Consider the following 6,219-nt stretch of genomic DNA (forward strand, 5'->3'; position numbering starts at 1 on the left):
AGTCAACATGTCCAGGGGCATTAGTCCAGTCAACATGTCCAAGGGCGTTAGTTCAGTCAACATGACCAAGGGCGTTAGTTCAGTGAACCTGACCAAGGGCGTTAGTTCAGTCAACATATCCCAAGGCGTTAGTTCAGTGAACATGTCTAAGGGCATTAGTTCAGTCAACATGTCCCAGGATGTTAGTTCAGTCAACATGACCAGGGGTGTTAGTTCAGTCAACATGTCCAGGGGCGTTAGTTCAGTCAACATGTCCAAGGGCGCTAGTTCAGTCAACATGACCAAGGGCGTTAGTTCAGTCAACATGTCCAGGGGCATTAATTCAGTCAACATGACCAAGGACGTTACTTCAGTCAACATGTCCAGGGGCGTTAGTTCAGTCAACAATGGCCAGGGGTGTTAGTTCAGTCAACATGTCCACGGGCATTAGTTCAGTCATCATGACCAAGGGCGTTAGTTGAGTCAACATATCCAGGGACGTTAGTTCAGTCAGCATGACCAGGGGCGTTAGTTCAGTCAACAAAGACAAAGGGCATTAGTTCAGTCAACATGTCCAAGGGAGTTAGTTCAGTTAAGATGTCCAAGGGCGTTAGTTCAGTCAGCATGACCAGGGGCGTTACTTCAGTCAAGATGTCCAGGGGCGTTAGTTCAGTCAACATGTCCAGGGGCGTTAGTTCAGTCAACAAAGACCAAGGGCATTAGTTCAGTCAACACGTCCAAGGGAGTTAGTTCAGTTAAGATGTCTAAGGGCATTAGTTCAGTCAGCATGACCATGGGCGTTACTTCAGTCAACATCTCCAGGGGCGTTAGTTCAGTCAACATGGCCAGGAGCATTAGTTCAGTCAACATGTCCAAGGGCGTTAGTTCAGTCAACATGTCCAGTGCCTTAGTTCAGTCAACATGTCCAGGGGCGTTAGTTCAGTCAACATGTCCAAGGGCATTAGTTTAGTCAACATGACCAGGGGTGTTAGTTCAGTCAGCATGACATAGGGTATTCGTTCAGTCAGCATGATCTGAGGTGTTAGTTCAGTCAATATGTCCAGGGGTGTCAGTTCAGTCAACATAACCAGGGGCATTAGTTCAGTCAACATGTCCAGGGCCTTAGTTCAGTCAACATAGGGGCATTAGTTCAGTCAACATGTCCAAGGGCATTAGTTTAGTCAACATGACCAGGGGCATTAGTTCAGTCAACATGTCCAGGGCCTTAGTTCAGTCAACATGTCCAGGGGCATTAGTTCAGTCAACATGTCCAGGGGCATTAGTTCAGTCAACATGACCAGGGGTGTTAGTTCAGTCAGCATGTCCAGGGGCATTAGTTCAGTCAACATGTCCAGGGGCATTAGTTCAGTCAACATGTCCACAGGCGTTAGTTCAGTCAGCATGACTAGGGGTGTTAGTTCAGTCAGCATGACCAGGTGCGTTCGTTCAGTCAACAAAGACCAAGGGCATTAGTTCAGTCAACACGTCCAAGGGAGTTAGTTCAGTTAAGATGTCTAAGGGCGTTAGTTCAGTCAGCATGACCATGGGCGTTACTTCAGTCAACATCTCCAGGGGCGTTAGTTCAGTCAACATGGCCAGGAGCATTAGTTCAGTCAACATGTCCAGTGCCTTAGTTCAGTCAACATGTCCAGGGGCGTTAGTTCAGTCAACATGTCCAAGGGCATTAGTTTAGTCAACATGACCAGGGGTGTTAGTTCAGTCAGCATGACATAGGGTATTCGTTCAGTCAGCATGATCTGAGGTGTTAGTTCAGTCAATATGTCCAGGGGTGTCAGTTCAGTCAACATAACCAGGGGCATTAGTTCAGTCAACATGTCCAGGGCCTTAGTTCAGTCAACATAGGGGCATTAGTTCAGTCAACATGTCCAAGGGCATTAGTTTAGTCAACATGACCAGGGGCATTAGTTCAGTCAACATGTCCAGGGCCTTAGTTCAGTCAACATGTCCAGGGGCATTAGTTCAGTCAACATGTCCAGGGGCATTAGTTCAGTCAACATGACCAGGGGTGTTAGTTCAGTCAGCATGTCCAGGGGCATTAGTTCAGTCAACATGTCCAGGGGCATTAGTTCAGTCAACATGTCCACAGGCGTTAGTTCAGTCAGCATGACTAGGGGTGTTAGTTCAGTCAGCATGACCAGGTGTGTTCGTTCAGTCAACATGACCTGGGGTGTTAGTTCAGTCAATATGTCCAGGGGCATTAGTTCAGTCAACATGACTAGGGGTGTTAGTTCAGTCAGCATGACCAGGTGCGTTCGTTCAGTCAACATGACCTGGGGTGTTAGTTCAGTCAACATGACCAGGGGCGTTAGTTCAGTCAACATGACCAGGGGCATTAGTTCAGTTAGCATGACCTGGGACGTTAGTTCAGTCAACATGTCCAAGGGCGTTAGTTCAGTCAACATGACTAGGGGTGTTAGTTCAGTCAGCATGACATAGGGCGTTCGTTCAGTCAGCATGATCTGAGGTGTTAGTTCAGTCAATATGTCCAGAGGTGTCAGTTCAGTCAACATGACCAGGAGCATTAGTTCAGTCAACATGTCCAGGGCCTTAGTTCAGTCAACATGTCCAGGGGCATTAGTTCAGTCAACATGTCCAAGAGCATTAGTTTAGTCAACATGACCAGGGGCATTAGTTCAGTCAACATGTCCAGGGCCTTAGTTCAGTCAACATGTCCAGGGGCATTAGTTCAGTCAACATGACCACGGGTGTTAGTTCAGTCAGCATGTCCAGGGGCATTAGTTCAGTCAACATGTCCAGGGGCATTAGTTCAGTCAACATGTCCAGGGGTGTTAGTTCAGTCAGCAATACTAGGGGTGTTAGTTCAGTCAGCATGACCAGGTGCGTTCGTTCAGTCAACATGACCTGGGGTGTTAGTTCAGTCAATATGTCTAGGGGCGTTAGTCCAGTCAACATGTCCAAGGGCGTTAGTTCAGTCAACATGACCAGGGGCATTAGTTCAGTCAACATAACCAGGGGCGTTAGTTCAGTCAACATGACCAGGGGCATTAGTTCAGTCAGCATGACCAGGGGCGTTAGTTCAGTCAACAAAGACAAAGGGCATTAGTTCAGTCAGCATGACCATGGGCGTTACTTCAGTCAACATCTCCAGGGGCGTTAGTTCAGTCAACATGGCCAGGAGCATTAGTTCAGTCAACATGTCCAAGGGCGTTAGTTCAGTCAACATGTCCAGTGCCTTAGTTCAGTCAGCATGACCAGGGGCGTTAATTCAGTCAGCATGACCTGCGACGTTAGTTGAGTCAACATGTCCAACGGCGTTAGTTCAGTCAACATGTCCAGGGGCGTTAGTCCAGTCAACATGTCCAAGGGCGTTAGTTCAGTCAACATGACCAGGGGAGTTAGTTCCGTTATCATGTCCCAGGGCGTTAGTTCAGTCAACATGTCCAATGGTGTTAGTTCAGTGAACCTGACCAAGGGCGTTAGTTCAGTCAACATATCCCAAGGCGTTAGTTCAGTCAACATGTCCAGGGGCATTAGTTCAGTTAAGATGTCTAAGGGCGTTAGTTCAGTCAGCATGACCAGGGGCATTACTTCAGTCAACATCTCCAGGGGTGTTAGTTCAGTCAACATGGCCAGGAGCATTAGTTCAGTCAACATGTCCAGGGGTGCTAGTTCAGTCAACATGTCCAAGGCCGTTACTTCAGTCAGCATGACTAGGGATGTTAGTTCAGTCAGCATGACATAGGGTGTTAGTTCAGTCAACATATCCCAAGGCGTTAGTTCTGTCAACATGACCAAGGGCGTTAGTTGAGTCAACATGTCCAAGGACGTTAGTTCAGTCAGCATGACCAGGGGTGTTAGTTCAGTCAACAAATTCCAAGGGCATTTGTTCAGTCAACATGTCCAAGGGAGTTAGTTCAGTGAAGATGTCCAAGGGCGTTAGTTCAGTCAACATCTCCAGGGGCGTTAGTTCAGTCAACATGGCCAGGAGCATTAGTTCAGTCAACATGTCCAGGGGCGTTAGTTCAGTCAACATGTCCAGGGCCTTAGTTCAGTCAACATGTCCAGGGGTGTTAGTTCAGTCAACATGTCCAAGGGCATTAGTTCAGTCAACATGACCAGGGGCATTAGTTCAGTCAACATGTCCAGGGGTGCTAGTTCAGTCAACATTTCCAAGGCCGTTACTTCAGTCAGCATGACTAGGGGTGTTAGTTCAGTCAGCATGACATAGGGCGTTCGTTCAGTCAGCATGATCTGAGGTGTTAGTTTAGTCAATATGTCCAGGGGTGTCAGTTCAATCAACATGACCAGGAGCATTAGTTCAGTCAACATGTCCAGGGCCTTAGTTCAGTCAACATGTCCAAGGGCATTAGTTTAGTCAATATGACCAGGGGCATTAGTTCAGTCAACATGACCAGGGGCATTAGTTCAGTCAACATGTCCAGGGGCATTAGTTCAGTCAAAATGACCAGGGGTGTTAGTTCAGTCAGCATGTCCAGGGGCATTAGTTCAGTCAACATGTCCAGTGCCTTAGTTCAGTCAACATGTCCAGGGGCATTAGTTCAGTCAACATGTCCAGGGGCGTTAGTTCGTCAACATGACCAGGGGCGTTAGTTCAGTCAACATGACCAGGGGCGTTAGTTCAGTCAACATGACCAGGGGCATTAGTTCAGTCAGCATGACCTGGGACGTTAGTTCAGTCAACATGTCCAAGGGCGTTAGTTCAGTCAACATGCCCAGGGGTGTTTGTTTAGTAAACATGACCAGGGGCGTAAGTTCAGTCAACATGTCCAAGGGCGTTAGTTCAGTCAACATGACCAGGGGTGTTAGTTCAGTCAACATGTCCAGGGGCATTAGTCCAGTCAACATGTCCAAGGGCGTTAGTTCAGTCAACATGACCAAGGGCGTTAGTTCAGTGAACCTGACCAAGGGCGTTAGTTCAGTCAACATATCCCAAGGCGTTAGTTCAGTGAACATGTCTAAGGGCATTAGTTCAGTCAACATGTCCCAGGATGTTAGTTCAGTCAACATGACCAGGGGTGTTAGTTCAGTCAACATGTCCAGGGGCGTTAGTTCAGTCAACATGTCCAAGGGCGCTAGTTCAGTCAACATGACCAAGAGCGTTAGTTCAGTTCACATGTCCAAGGGCATTAGTTGAGTCAACATGTCCAGGAGTGTTAGTTCAGTCAACATGTCCAGGGGCATTAGTTCAGTCAACATGTCCAGGGGCATTAGTTCAGTCAACATGACCAGGGGTGTTAGTTCAGTCAACATGTCCAGGGGCGTTAGTTCAGTTAACATGACCAGGGTCATTATTTCAGTCAACATGTCCAGGGGCATGTGCAGTAGGTAGGTGTGATCTACAAGGATCAGAGCACAGTAATAGTGGGTCTATTCCAGCTAGATCAAGAGCGATCTTTTTCATATTTATTAAGATCACAAGGTATTGTTTGATAGCCGCACGAACATCTCTCAAATCGCAATGGACATTATCAGCCATCCTGCTTTATTACTGTAAATAATTCTGTAAAACCCTTTATTAAGTAGACTTTCCCATCTAAAATCACAAAACTGACCAATTACGTAGTCCCAAAGAAAAGAAAATTATCACTTGGGTATCGTGAGTGGTCGTTTTTGCTCAAACGTACCCAACCATTTTTTCTTTTAAAGAGAAAAATACTATAACTCCATTTTGTTCTATTGATACAAATTGAAATATATTTAGTTAAATAGTTTATTATACTATCAAGTCATTTGTTTTTTTTACAAGTCAGGTTGATGAAAGCGAAGTGCCTTATGGTAAATTAGAGCGTTTGTTTACATTGTGCTTAGAGGAGTTAGACAGAGCTGACGTCACTTCACCCCAAGCTATACCACTGACGTCACAAAAACGAAACAAAATGGCTACCCCCAAGTTAGCAGGAATAATCATGGGTTTTTTTATTAACTCTAAAATTATGCAGTTTTCATTTGTTAAAGTCAGTATGTGTTGGTGGCTCTTATTTGAGTTTACCCTCCCTTTAACCACTACACCAGTGAGGCCGGTCATGCAAAGTGCCACAATTCTATCACAATATGCACCATCCTTTCTTCTTTTTTGTATCCTTATCCACCTCATTATGTCCCCACAAATTTCCATAACTCTGTCAAACAAAGATTAATTCTATCTTTGATAGTTATGGCCATTGAATATATTACAAAAGTGAAACTTGATTTGATCTGGCCATGATTGTCAAAATTGAACTTGTCCAACTTGATCCG

Source organism: Gigantopelta aegis, chromosome 10 (genome assembly GCF_016097555.1).
Source record: "Gigantopelta aegis isolate Gae_Host chromosome 10, Gae_host_genome, whole genome shotgun sequence".
In the NCBI taxonomy this organism is placed as follows: Eukaryota; Metazoa; Mollusca; class Gastropoda; order Neomphalida; family Peltospiridae; genus Gigantopelta; species Gigantopelta aegis.